Source organism: Phocoena phocoena, chromosome 5 (assembly GCF_963924675.1).
Source record: "Phocoena phocoena chromosome 5, mPhoPho1.1, whole genome shotgun sequence".
Taxonomy (NCBI): Eukaryota; Metazoa; Chordata; class Mammalia; order Artiodactyla; family Phocoenidae; genus Phocoena; species Phocoena phocoena.
In genome coordinates, this window is record NC_089223.1 from 97,243,494 (window position 1) to 97,259,085 (window position 15,592).

Consider the following 15,592-nt stretch of genomic DNA (forward strand, 5'->3'; position numbering starts at 1 on the left):
TTCACTTTGGCTGGAATGCTGCAGCCAAAGCAGGTGCATGGGCCTCTTGCCCCACTGGTAATCCTTTCCAGCAGGACTACCTTTGTCTGAGGAACTCCCTAACTCCTGAAATAAGTGTTCTGGAGTGTCCTGTGTAAAGATTGTGAACTGGGAAACTTTTACTTAAACTTGGGAGGCAAGCTGAAGCAGAGAATGAATAACTCGGAAGTGATGTGCTTCTAGGGCATTTCAGGATGCTTTATCTGTTTCTAAATTCTGGTAACCATTTTTCTAGGACCACAGTGACCTGCTCTCATCTGACCAGTCAACTATATTCCCTTCTCACCTGGGATATGCTTACCAGAAAGATGGACCAGACACAATAGATAGTACCAGTCCAACTTTGGGGATTTTGTTCATTGAGTATCATGCCTGGGGGTGGTGTGACTATTAGGGCATAAGGATTAAAATTCTCTTTCTCAAAGGAAGCTGCCTTTCTGTCCCTGGGGAAAGACCCAAGCACACCTTTCTGCTTCTCTCTGTCAGCACAGCCAATTCGTGGAGTTAATAATTACAGACACAAAGATCTCTTATTTAAATGATAAAAAATTTAAAAATTATTCAAAACTTCCTGGATATAAGGAGATTAAAAGGATATCTCTATTGGATGTGCCATATGCTTGAGAGCTGGATTAAAATGTGAGGATTTGATAAAAATATGGAATAAGAATAAAAAACAACTAGAGGCTCCAGAGAAAGAAAAATAGTCTACAAGGATGTGGTGCTCCAAAAACAAATTACTATGGTAAAAATCTGTAGATTGCAAGACATGAATTTCATATATAGATAGAAAATAGAAAAACAAATGAAATAGAAATTATCCCACATATAACCTATGCAAATAGACTAGAATGTAGATACTCATACATACACACCCCTGTCTCCACATCTGATACACTCACATAAATGAAAGGGCTCTATAAACACTGGTATGTACCTTCTATTTTTTTAAACTTAATAATATATATTGTGGAAGTTTTCATATTGGTAGCTACCATTTCTTTTATATCATTCTAGGACATTCTTTTTTAATAGTTTCAAGGTATTTCATTTTATAAATGTACCATGATTTATATCCACAATTAGCTATTAATGAACATGTAGATTCTGTCCAGTTTGGAGAATTTTATTTTTTGTATTTCTTTTCCAGCAATACTACAATGAATATCCTCGGCCACATATCTTTGAGAGCATGTGTGGGTACGTCTATAGAAAAAAAAAATCTTTGTAGTGAAATTTCTGAGTTAAAGGGTATTTTAATAGGTATTGACCCTTTGCCAAATTGACCTTCAAAGAGTTTATGCCAATCTCTACTTCCATTACCACCGTGTGAATATCCGTTTTCCCCCAGTCTTGCCCAAACCATATTTGTGATCCCTTTTAATCATTGCCAATCTGATAGGTAAAAGTAAAAACAATATCCTGCTGTTTTAGCTCTCATTTTAAATCACCGAGTGAGGTTAGACTTCTGTTCATATAATTCTAAGCAATTTGTATTTGTTTTTCTAAACTGAGTGAATAATAGGTGTACAATAATATTTGTTGAACAATTAAATACACTGCCTTTACAACTGCTCCTTTTATTGTTAATCTAAAAGAACTCTTAGGGAGTGAAAAATTAACACCCTTTGATATGGTTGTTGCAAGTCTTTACTTCACTGATTGCTCTTTGTCTTTTAATTTTATTTCTGGATTTTTTGCAGGGAGGCATTTATAAATTTGGTTTTTACTTTTAAATGTAGTCACATTTATTATTTTACAAATAATTTACAGTTTTAAATCTTGCTTAAAGTTTTCTCTTATTCCTCTAAATAAGCACATTGCCCTTAATAGGCCTCCTTTCTGCTGCTGAACTTTCCTTGTGATTTCCAGACTGTGCTCTCTTTCCATCCTCTGCCCATATGATGGCCAGTACTTGGAGAAGTAGGGGAATTCCTCTTGCTCAAGGAAGCCTTGCCATTGCTGAGGACTCCTAGATATCGGCACATATAACTAGCGCATTGAGGGCAGATGATTCCACATACAATGTATTATGGAAATCCAGAATAAAGACAAGGAACATTCTGGAAAGTGTCCTGGCAGTAGAAAGTTGCTGCTGCAGAGAGTCTTAGATGCCAGACCAAGAAAACTGATCTCTCTCCTGCAACAGTTAAAGGAGAGCTCACTGTTCTTACACTTTCTTACACTTTCCATCTAGATTGAGATAGAAGAACAGGGATATTAAATATTTTTTTCTTTCCCTCTGTAGGCCTACATTTAGGAATTCCTATCTAGACATCTTTCTCTTTGGGTTTTCCTCTGACCTTCATTGTCCATGGTTTGGGTGCATAAGACAGACCTAGGGCCTGCTGACCTTGCAGTGAAACCAGAACGTGACTCTGAGAAAGCAGGCTGTGGTAGACTGGCCTTTGGGCCAGATGCTGTGAGCCTTCTCTACACACATATGCCTCAGTCCAACCATGGGAGCTGCTGCTGCCCTCCGCTCATTATACTGCTTTCTCTCCCTTCTTCTGAAGCACTCCTTCATTTGAAGAGTGCCTCCCTCCCCATATTATGCTTTACCTAGGAGGGTAGATGAGTCCATCTAGGTTAGAAATTGGTATCTTGACTAGATACCACCAGGTACCCAGGGTTCTAGTATCCATCCATTTTGAGGATGCTGTGAGGAGAGCTCTCTCATTGTTTTGTCCCTAACTATGTCCCTGTTCCTGCCTTCCTGAGGCCTGAGGTTGTTCAAGCTTCCCGTATTCCCACAGGGTACCCAACATCCATCCAATAAGCCCTTTCCTCCCTTTGTTTAAATTAGTAAGATTCTGTTGTTTGTGCTCCAAGAACCCTAGCAGAAAGAAGAGCCCATAGGTGCTGGTGGATTATGCAGAGGTGCAGGGCTAAAGCCCTGGCTTGGTTCAGGGCAAGAGCCTCAGGGTGGGAGGGGTCTCTTTACTGGCTCCTCAAGGCCATGGCAGACCTTTTATGGATTCTTAATCACAGGGCTAGGAAGACTGGGCCCCCTGACCATATCAGAAAATCAAGTCCCCTGGAGAGTCAGGGACTCCATAGGACTGAAGAGCCCATGACAATTTTTGACAGTTCTTGTAAGGTAAACCATGGGGATTATACTCAGGTTGATTGTGAGCTGGTGTTAAGGACCCTCACTAGCTAAAGTCAGAGCCAGGAAGCTCTGTCATCTGTTTGTGATTACAAGGCTCAGCACGCCCCACCAAAGGCCCTCTGGCGCCTTTCCTCTTTGGAAACACATTCAGCACATTTTTAGAAACCACACTGAGAAGCCCTCCCTGAGAAAGTGACTAAACACTGCTTAATATTCTGAAAACATAAACAGCCTCTGAGAAGCCAGTCATAAGCTGTTTAGGAAAAGCTGACTTGGCGCTGGTGGGAGCCAGCTGTTGCTGGCATTCGATTGGCAGGGGCTGTAAAATTCCTTGCAATGTCTGTATTGTCAATGAGTATATATTATGTTCGTTCTCCATCTTACATGCTGGAACATTCTGGTTGGATTTGTGTCCTCCTGGACATTTTGGAGAGATAAAGTATGCTAGGATCGATGTTCTCGCTCCATGCTTCTCTCCCTGTACCTGTGTATGGGTTGAATTGTACCTCCTCAAAAGACATGTTTAAGTTCTAATCCTCAGTAACTCAGAATGTGACCTTATTTGGAAATAGGGTTGTTGCAGATGTAATTAGTTAAGATATGGTCATACTGGAATAGGATGGGCCCTTCATCCAATATGATTGGTGTGCTTAAGAGATGAGGAGGGGGAAACATACCAGGAGAATGCCATGCCATGAGATGATGCAAGCAGAGATTGGAGTGATCCAGCTGCAAAGCATGGAATGACAAGGAATGATAGCCACCACAAGAAGCTAGGGAGAGACAAGAAAGGATTATCCCTTCTACAGTTTTCAGAGAAAACATGGCCCTGCTGACACCATGATTTTGGACATCTAGCTTCCAGAACTGTGAGACCACCAATTTCTGCTCTTTTAAGTCACCCAGTTTGCACTGCTTTGTTACAGCCCCTAAGAAACTGACATGCTATGGTTTAACCATCTCCCTATCCTATATCAGACTGTATCTCCCATCTCCGTTCTTTCTTTCATTTGCTCACTGAGCATTCATTAAGCATCAATCATGTTCCAAATCCAGCATTGGGTGCTGGATGCAGTGCTCACAAGGCACAGTTCTTACCCTCAAACAGATCAGAAACTGGGAGTGGGGTAGACATGGACCTGCCAACAGATAAATCCTCTCTGCCTTAGGTTCTTAGCATTTACTCTCCTTTACCGAACTGTGTGTGTGTGTGTGTGTGTGTGTGTGTGTGTGTGTGTTGGCTCTTTAATCACATTTTTGTGAAGTCCTCAAAAACCGTATTTTTTCCTCAACTGTTTTATAATGAAAGTGTTTGAATATGCATAAATGTTGAGAAAAAATAGTGCATTGATCACCCATAAACCCATTTCCTAGATTCAACAACTGTTTACATTTTTCCATATTTGGTTTACAAATTTATTTTTTATTTCTTCATATCTAGAGGTTGATTACTGCATTCTATAAGAGTAAGAGCTCTGGAACTAAGTTCTCTGAATTCAAATCCTGGCTTTATCAACTAGTTTTGTGTCCTTAGGCATGTTGCTACTCTCCTCTGTGCCTTAGCTTCCTCATCTGTAAAATGGGGATAATAATAGTGTTCAGATCATGAGGATGTTGTGAGAAATAAATGCAGTTATACGTGAATGTTGTTAAAACAATGCCTTTCAAGATGTGAACCTTCCATAAGTGTTTGCTATTTTAATAATGATTTTCCACAGTTCTCAGAAAACAGTGGGTATCTTATTCTCACAAGTGAGGCTGGGCTGGTTATTATGCATGTGAATCATGGGGGATCTTGCCCTCCTTTGGGCCATTCTCTGGATGATTATTCTTTTAGGGCATGTGCATTTGCCTCTGTTGGGAATATGCCTGTCTTCCTCATGGAATTTAGACAATATTTGCTCTGTTTACCACTGTAAGTGCCAGCGCTGTAAGCAGTACTAGATATATAACTTGGTATACAGTAAGCACTCATTAAATAGCTTGCTGAATGAGTAGTATCCAACACGCTGTTTGTTCATGCATTCATTCACTTACTCATTTGGCAAATATGCACTGAATATACTCTTGGTTCTTGGCAATTTACTATGTGCTGAGGCTTCATTGGTGAATGAGACAAAGTCCCTGTTATCAAGAAACTTTAAATTTGGTCTTGTTGATATATGATTTTGTATTCATTTGGTTTTTCAAGTGCCTCGTCTTACCAGCTAGACTGTAAAAGCATAGAGATCAGAGATGTTTCTTTTCTAGAACATGGAAGTCACGGTAAAGTTATACACATTAAGCAGGCTTTAGAGTCAGGAAAAAATGGAAATAAATTAAAACTCTTCCATTACATTGCCAATTAATATTTTACTTTACTTATCTTTATCTCAAGGTCTTTATTTGTCAAATAGGAATACTATTCACCAGCTATTGCAAGAATTGAATGAAATGATTCACAGCTCATAGTATATTATCTATAGTATAAGGACTGTGAGAAAGAATTCTACGCCTCTCCACTAGCTTCTTTTTTTTTTTTTTTTAAGATTAATTTTTATTTATTTATTTATTTATTTTGGCTGTGCTGGGTCTTGGTTACAGCATGTGGGATTTTTAGTTGTGGTATACAGACTCTTAGTTATAACCTGTGGGATCTAGTTCCCTGACTAGGGATCAAACCTGGGCCGCCTGCATTGAGAGTGCAGAGTCTTACCCACTGGACCACCAGGGAAGTCCCTCCCGTAGCTTCTAAATATTAGCATTTAGTTTTCTTTACTGAACTGTAAGTTAGTGTTATCTATATTCTACTCTCCCTTTCTTTCTAGTGATGTGGTGAATTGGAGGAAAGATGTGCAAGAGACTAAGTTGTTCCTTTTGTAATTTTCTGGCATTCTATGTCTGATCCTCAATTGAATGCATATAGCAAAACAGACATAGACTCACAGACACAGAAAACAAGCTAGTGGTTACCAGTGGGAAGAAGGAAGGTGGGGGAGAGGCCAGATAGGGGTATGGGATTAAGAGATACAAACTACCATGTATAAAATAAATAAGCAAGGAGGATGTATTGTACAGCACAGGGAATTATAGCCATTATTTTGTAATAACCTTTATTGGAATGTAATCTATAAAAATACTGAACCACTATACCATACACCTGAAACTAATATAATATTTTAAGGTCAACTCTACTTCAATAAAAAAAAAAAAAAAAAGAATTGTTGTGGATTTAACTGGCCTCCTCCCCGCCAAATTCATATGTTGAAGTCCTAACTCCAGTATCTCAAAATGTAACTACGGTTGAATATAAGGTCTTTAAAGATGTGATTAAGTCAAAATGAGTTTTTTAGGGTAGACCCTAATCCAATGTGACTTATAAAAAGAGGAAATTTGGACACACAGAAAGATATGAGACATGTGCATGCAAAGAGAGACCAATATGTGAAGATGCCACAAGAAGGTAAGCATTTGCAAGCCAAGAGGAGAAGCCTCAGAAAGAACCAAATCTGCTGATATCTTGATCTCAAACTTCTGGCCCCTGGAACAGTTAAATTTCTGTTGTTTAAGGCACTCATTCTGTGGTGTTTTGCTATGGCAGCCCTAGCAAACTAAAGAAGCAACTGAATGGGTAATGGTGCCATTTATTAAAGGAAAACTGGGACAAAAGCTGGTCTGTGTTTGTGGGGTGGTGGGGTGGCAGTTGTGACTAGAAATCAAGAGTTCTTTTATGACCTTGTACAGACCAAGAAGCCCATTAGACATACAATTAGAGACTCTTGGTAGGAAACTGAACATGTAATTGTGGTGCTTGAGAGCACTCAGCAAACAGGTAGTATTTGCACCCATGGGAGTAGAATGAGATCACCAAGGGAACCCGTGGAGAGGGAAGAGGCCTGAGGATTGTGCCCTGAGGTACTTTAAGGTAGACTCTGCAAAGGAGACTGAGATGGTGTCACCAATGAGGTAAGAGGAAAAACTAGGAAAGGGTGGTACTCTGAAGATCAAGTGAAGGAAGTATTTAAAGAGAGGAAGAAACGAACTGTGTCAAATGCTGTGAATATTTTGAGTAAGGCGAGTCAGAAAATTGGCCATTGAAGTTGGCAAGATGGAGGTTGTTAATGATTTTGAAAACAGTGGTTTCAGTAGCTTGGTGGGAAAGTTTCCAATCAAAATGTGTAAAAGGAAAATAGCTAAATAGAAATATAGGGTAAGAGTGAACTTTTTTAGGATTTTTTTTATTATGGTGTGTTTGAATGATGTCAGGAAAAGTCTAGTAGATGAGAGGATAAAGATTCAGGTGGGAAAAATACATAATTGTAAGAACAAAAATCTTTAGTAGGTGAGAGGATGAAGAATCTAGTTTACAGACTTGACTTCACGTAGGAACAGAGATGTTCACCCATGTTAATTAGAGGCAAGTCAAAATACACAGGTATAAATATAGACAGGGTGATAGATTTGAGGTTAGAGAGACAAGGAAGTCCACAGCTGCTTCTGTTTTCTCAGTTTAATGAGAAGCAAGACCATAAGCTGAAAATAGGGGAAAGTGAGAATTAGCATCTTTGAAGAGATCTGAGAAGATATAAAATGGTCATCTCAAAGAATGAACATGCAAATTTATTAAGGACATAAATTAGGGTTGTTAAACAGGGCTGAGTGGCCATCAGATGTTTGTGATCATAAGTTTAAAGTTAGACTGCTCAGCACACTTGTGATTTTTTCACCAGATATATTCAAGTATAATGACAGAGTAGTGGGGGAATTGGGATTTAATAGGACCAGAGTTTTGTGATAAGTAGTATGACAGGAGAAGGAGGAGAAAGTGAGCTAAATGAACACACAGTGGTGTCAGAACCATAATGGATCATGCATGCATCTAAGGTGTCTAAGGACAGCTGTGGAAACTTGAAGAGCAGCACAGGACAATAGCAACACTGTTGTGAGGTCAATGGAGCAAATCTCCCAGTGAGGCCAAAGAGAAGGGGAAGTAGAGCATTACAGGGTGAGCTAGCGATTACAAGGTGGTAACCAGAGAGTTGGATGCTTGAAATCATCCTTTGAAGGTGAAGCAATAGCTGGTGATGACAAGACCCAGGAAATGACCATGAGGACCATGCCCTAGGGATAAGCACCATAGGCAGAGCAGAGGGTAAGTTTCCTTGGATGAGGGTAACATGAAACTGGGAAGTCAGAGTGTTACACACAGCCAAGAAAAGCCATCTAAAACTGAATTCCCAGTTTTACCTCCCAAATTTGTTCCTCTTGCAGTTTTCTCCATCTCAGTTACTGGTGTCTCCATACTTCTACTTAACCCATGCACCAAATCTTGGAGCATAAATGAAGTATTTTTTAACTTCATATCCCATATTTAATTACTCAACAAATCCTGATGGCTATACCTTAAAAATATACACAGACTCCAATCACTATCACCTCAATTATCTGTCTCCCAAATTACTGCATTAACTTGCCAACTGGTCTGTCATCTTCTATTCTCAACATAGAGGCTGGAGTAAATTTTTACAAATATAAGACTGACCATGTTGGTTCTCTGATCAAAACCCAACAGTGGCTTTACATCCCATCTAAACTGACTTCCAAATCCTTACCATGGCCTACTGATTGCCTCCTACCTTCATCTCTCTAACCTCATCTTCTGTATCCCTTTTGCTCACTCTGCTCCAACCACACTGGCCTTCTCACTGTCTCTAGAATATGTTAGGCATGTCTAGATTCAAGAATTTTGTATTTGTGATTGATTCTGCCTGGAACTCTCTTTCCCCACACATTGCATGACCTTTCCTGTTATCTGTCACCTTGCTCAACTGTCACCATCTTGGCATCTTTCTTTAATATCCTATTAAAAATTAAAACAGTTTTACCTCTCACCCTCCAATGAGCTGCCTACCCACCTTTTCAGCTTTAATTTTCTGAGAAAAGTATAGCATGTATGTATGTGTATATATATATATATATATATATATATATATATATATATATATATATATCCTCAATAGAATGCATGCTAGGATTTTGATCTTTTCTTTGTCTATTGCTGTATTCCCAGCAGCCAGGGCTGTGCCTGGCACAAAATAAGTCCTCTGTAAATATTTGCTGAGTGAAAAATATGTGGCAAAAAGAGTAATGGTAGAGGAGACAAGAGTGCAGGCATTTACACCTTCCATGACATAGGAGAAGTGATCAGGAGGATATTAGATGAGAGCAGCATGGATGTGTTGAAGAAAGTGGAATTTGATGGAGTGCACTTCAGGAGGAGCTAGAGTTTCTGAGAGACAAGAAAAGAGCAATGGGAGCAAACAGAATTTTCTACATCCTCTTTTGGTCCTATAGTATGTGCTAAAGGAGGAAGGTAACTGCAACAGAGAGAAGAGGTTGAAGATATGGGGAAGGATTTGGTTGATGGATGACAGGTCCACTTGGGGAGTTTCTTATACAGTAAAATATACTCTAATTTATGCAACCCAACAATCCCACTCCGAGGTATTTATTCAAGAGAAAAGAAACATATGTCCATACAAATATTTGTCTGTTCATAGTAGCTTTATTTATAATAACTAAAAACTGGACATAACCCAAATGACCATTAACTGGTGAATGGAGAAACAAATTGTGGTATATTTATTCAATGAGATAACACTCAACAATGAAAAGGAAGATATTAGTGGTATATGCAACAACATAAAATAAATCTCAGAATATTATGCTAAGCAAAAGAAGCTAAACAAAAAACGATGACACACTGTGTGATTCTATTTATATTAAATCACTAAAAAGCAAAGCCTTGGGACTTCCCTGGCGGTCCAGTAGTTAACACTCTGTGCTTCCATGGCAGGGGGCATGAGTTCGATCCCTGGTTCAGGAACTAAGATCCTGCATGCCACGGGGTGTGGTCCCCCCCAAAAAATAGTATACAAAAAAGCAAAAGCCTTAGTGACAAAGAGCTGGTCACTGGTTGCTAGGAGCCATAGGTAGAGTAGGAGACTGACTGGAAAGAGACATGCAGTTGCTTTCTGGAGCAATGGAAATTTTCTAAATCATCAGGGTAGTGGTAGTTACATGACTATATTTATTTGTCAAAACTCATCTAATCTTAAACTTAATATTGGTGCATTTTATTATATTTAACTTATACCTAAAACTGATTAAAATAATTAACCTATTTACATTTTGCCTTATTGTGTGTCTCCTCCACTAGAACCCATAATGTAACTTCTTGAGGGTAATGTTTAGAACAAGTATGCTTGGCACATCATAGATTATAAATATTTGTTGGAAGAATATATGTTCCATGCTTCTGATAGCATCTTTGAACTCAAATATTTCTGCAATTGAATCTCATATTCACTATTTACTAGCCATGCCAACTTAGACAACATACATTTAATATCTCTAGCCTTGGTGTCCTCATCTGTAGTGTTGAGATTCTTTCATAAATGAAAATCAAATAATACACTGGAGTAATATACTTATAGAGCTATCTGGGATGTAGCAAGCGTACAGTAAGTCAAACAAATTTGTTATTATTTTATATCACTTTGTTTCATTTCAACTGCCTCTGATCATTTATTATTCTTAATGTACTTTTCTTAAGATTGGAGACCTTGCACTGAGTTCTTCTTATTGCCTGAAAGTCCTAGCACACAACACAGATGTTTGTTGAATATTACCTGATCCTATGAGTGTTTGAGAACCATCTTTCACCATGCCTGGGAATATGTATACACGCCATTGTCCTTTCCTAAGAATGTTACCTGCCTCCTTCATACACATGCATGAGTACATGTGTATGAAGGAGGCAGTACCCTCATGAGTACACACATGAGCATACACACAAATGATGTTTGTACTTATTGTTGAGGTTTAAGCAACCATTTCACAATAAAAATATCCCTGACTTCTGAGAAGAGATTAGATTACCTTGTTACATGCTTTCTTAGAACCCAACACTTTTCCTTCATGGCATCATAAAAATTTGCAATGATATATTTGTACAATTATTTGGGTAGTGTAAGGCTGGGTCCACAGCTGGGCCCATTTTATCTCTAACAGTCCATTAACACTTCTTAACAGGGAAAAGGAAGTGGGGGAAGTGGGTAGAGAGGAAGGCAGGAGCCTGGGGCTGTCAGATAAGGAAAGATTTCTCTTTTCGGAGAGGCGTGTTTATTTTATTATATTTTGTTTTTTTTAAAATTCGGATTTATTTTATGTTTAAGTACCAGGTCTGAGCTGAATTCCAGGTGATACAACAGTAACCAACAGGTGGGATGAGAATATAGGTCAGATTTCCAATAAAGGAAAGAGAAATCACAGAGACATTCCCCACAGAATTGTCTTCTTCCAAGTCATGTAAGCAAGCCATCTTAGGCAATGGTTGTACTTGCGAGGGGGTGCCTGGCAAGGGTCTGTGAAGTGTGCTTTCCCAATGTTATTCCCTTGCTCAGGAATTCACAGTTCCTCCCCTTTATGCAGTTTACAGCCGAAATTCCTTAGGCTGGTGTTTAGAGCCTTTTCTGATGTAGCCCAAATGTATTTTTCCTGCTTTCACTCATAATATTTTCTATCCTTCTTTCCAAAGAGGACCTTGTTCCATTCCTTTGCTAGCTAGGCTCAAGGCTGGAACTCTTGGGCTTCCCTGGTGGCGCAGTGGTTGAGAATCCGCCTGCCGATGCAGGGGACACGGGTTCGTGCCCCCGTCCGGGAAGATCCCACATGCCCCAGAGCGGCTGGGCCCGTGAGCCATGGCTGCTGAGCCTGCGCGTCTGGAGCCTGTGCTCCGCAACGGGAGAGGCCACAACAGTGAGAGGCCCGCGTACTGCAAAAAAAAAAAAAAAAAAAAAGGCTGGAACTCTTTTTCATATACCTGATCCTTAAGCTTCAACTCTGTTTTGAAACACATATTCTGATTTTCATATGTTGTAACTATAAGATTCCTTCTCATTGTTTATGGAGCTCACCTCTAAAAACAGTTTAGAATCTACTAAGATGTCTGATACATAGCAGGAATTGAAAAAAATTGGCTGAAATAAGTGTACACTCTTGATAAATGTACATATCTTGATTATCTCTTATGGCCCACATGGAGACATACAACTTTTAGTGTATTTCTTTCATTTTATCTTTAGTCACAATATTTATGAACACATGCTAGACAATGTGGATGGTCCTGAAGGGACAATAATGAAAAATACAGTGATTTTCTTTAAAGAGCTATAGTCCAGTTGAGGATACAACCCAATAAACAGTAGATTAAAACATGGCATGAGATATCACCCCACACATGTCAGAATGGCTGTCATCAAAGAAACTAGAAACAATAAGTGTTAATAAGAGTGTGGAGAAAAGGGAACGCTTGTGCACTATTGGTGGGAATGTAAATGGGTGCAGCCACTATGGAAAAAAGTGTGGAGGTTCCTCAAAAACTTAAAAATAGAACTACCATATGATCCAGCAATTCCACTTCTGGGTTTTTATCCAAAGAAAACTAAATCACTAATTTGAAAAGATACATGCATCCCAATGTTCATTGCAGCATAGCCAAGATATGGAGGAAAGCTGAGTGTCCACTAATAGATGGATGGAAAGGGAATATATACAATATATATCTACATTATAATTTAACTTATATGTGGAATCCAAAAATCAAAACAAATGAACAAACATAAAACAGAAACAGACTTATACAAAGAACAAACAAAGAACAAACTTGTAGTTTCCAGAGGGGAGGAGAGTGAGGGGATGGGCAAAATAGGTGAAGGGGATTAAGAGGTACAAACTTTCAGTTATAAAATAATTAAGTCATGGGGATATAATATACAACATAAGGAATATAGTCAATCATATTACAATAATTTGTATGGTAACTAGATTTACACTGGTGAACACTTTTTAATGAACAAAAATATTGAATCACTATGTTATACACCTGAAAACTAATATAATATTGTAAGTCAGTTATATATTAATAAAAAAACATGACATGAATAGTCCTACTCTAAGGGAAGCTCAGTGTCCTGAGGCAACACTTCAAAGAACATTTGGAGGACAAATGGAGGGTTGGGGAAGGTTTTCCAGAGAGGTGAAGGCACTGTTTATTTTTCCCAATCCCGTTGGCCTTTCCTGAAGGTAAGTTCTTTGTTCCAGTGGAAAATATCAGCAATTTTTCTATAGGGTGCAGAGAATAAGCATTATCAAAGCATTAGCTAAGCCTTGTGCAGGGGCTTCCTTCATCACCATAACAGCTCTTTGTAGTAGAGGATATCATTATGCTCGTTAGAAAATAGAGACTACGGAGATATAAACTTTGCTAAGGACACACAGCTGGTAAATGTGGGCCCCATTCTGTCTGGCTCCCAATCCAGTGTTCTTTCCTACGAAAAGCGAAACAAAACAAACAAACCCCAAATTATTGCATGTGACAATAAAAACACTATAAAAATTGGCTTCCAATAATCATTCTTTTTTTTTAACCCAATAATGTAGTGGTGGTGATGTTAAGAGTAATAGCACTACCTCCTAAACAGGATACTTGCTTTCCATCTTGATGAGAAACTTCCTAGCAACCCCATTCATGCAGCCCATTTTACAGATGAGGAAGAGTTCAGAAATGCTAAGAAACTTATCCAAGGTAACAATACCACACGGAAGCAGAGCCAGGTGCAAATGGAAGCCTTTGATCTCTCCTTCAATGTTCATATCTGGCAGGGCCTCGAAAGTTTAGCAATTGATATTCTAATTACTCTATCACTATTTTTCCCATTTGTACAACAGAGATGTATTTTACCTGTGTAGTGAGTGGAGAGAGGTTAACACAGCTAAACATTCGTCTTTTCCTCACTTGGCTTAATGGGAACATTATCCAGAAGGACAATGGTTCAGCACACAAGTGATATTTAGAAGCCTTGAAGAGTAGGTGTGGATAATATGTAAGAGCTATTTTTTTCTTCACATGAACCTGAATTGGTATACAGCAACTGATTAATAACCTTAGGAATGAAAATGTCAGACCTATCACATAAATATTATCCAGCAGACTTCAATTTGTTTTGGATAAGGATCAACAGTCACACATAAGGCAGAAGAGACACGTATGACACCAAAAATCCCCTCTAAATATCGCAATCTATTTAAACAAGACATTCAGAAACACAAGCAGTTTAATTAACAATCCATTATGTAAGTAACATTTGCTTATTTTAATTACTGGGAACCTCAGTTAGGTCTCTCCCATAGTGAAGAACACAAACCTGTTTCTCAGGTAATGGTTTGTGGTTGATGTTCTTAGAAATCCTAGTACCTGGTGATGACTCAGTTCTCTGGTGTAGGAAGCCAGTGAGGAGAACAAGGCCTGGCATAATACCCACCAACAGTGGAGGGCTATTGTCTTTGCAAGTGCTACTGTGGAAACGAAATCCTGAGATCCAAACTCCATCCTCCTCTGCTTAAAACCTTTCATTCTTTGCTTTTGCTTTCAGAGGTATTCAGACATATTATCATGAGTCACTAGGTTATTTATGACAGGAACTCTCCTACTTCTTTAGACACATCTGTTGCTACTCCTCCCTTCTGTTTTGGCTGTGAAATTCCCTGGGTCTCAGGATATTTCATGCTCTCACCTGCCGTCAGGATTTTGCCCATGCTGATTCTGTCTGAAATTCTCTTCTTTCCTTGCCTAGAAATTCCACTCACTGTTTAGGGATGGCTCCAGTATCACCTGCCTGCAAAATCTTCTCAAACCCCTTACTCTCATTTCTGCCACGCCCAACAGTCACTCCTTGGCTGTGTCAGTGGTCTCTCCTCCAAGAAGTCAAAGAACTCAGTGTTTACCACTGTCACCTGTGCCTTGAAGAACAACTAACTCCTCCTGGGGGAAAACAACCCTCCTCCCTAGTTTGGACAGATGGATTCTCATACAGCTTTTTTATGTCCCAAGAGAATAGGAAGACAATCTACCAAAGAAGTACCCTGGATCAAAGAGTGAAAAACAACATTAAAATAGTTTCAAACCTTTTACTGGCCTATTGGCAGTTAAAGGGTAGTCAATGGAGCAGATGATTCTGTATGGAGCCTTGTTTCCCATAGAACACTAAGGACTCAAGACATAGTCTGAAGGCAAGTGGCCATTGCTCTCCACAATATTGGAAGATGTTATAACCAATGGGCAATAACAACTATGTAGATATCATTGCTGTTAGGATATTTATCCCCCTTACTTAAGGTGGATTTAGACAGTGCTGTGTTTGAGAATTGATGCTTATCCCTGGAAAATGTGTGTTTGCTTATTTTCTTGATCTAATATCTTTCATTTGATGCACTGGTAGGGCATAGATTCTATGTCCAGACCAATCTTTGTGTGAAAGGGTTAGGAATCAGCACTGAAGGCTTCAAGAGGTGGTATTCTGAACTATAGATTGGTGAACAGTCTGAGAAATGTAAACAGTT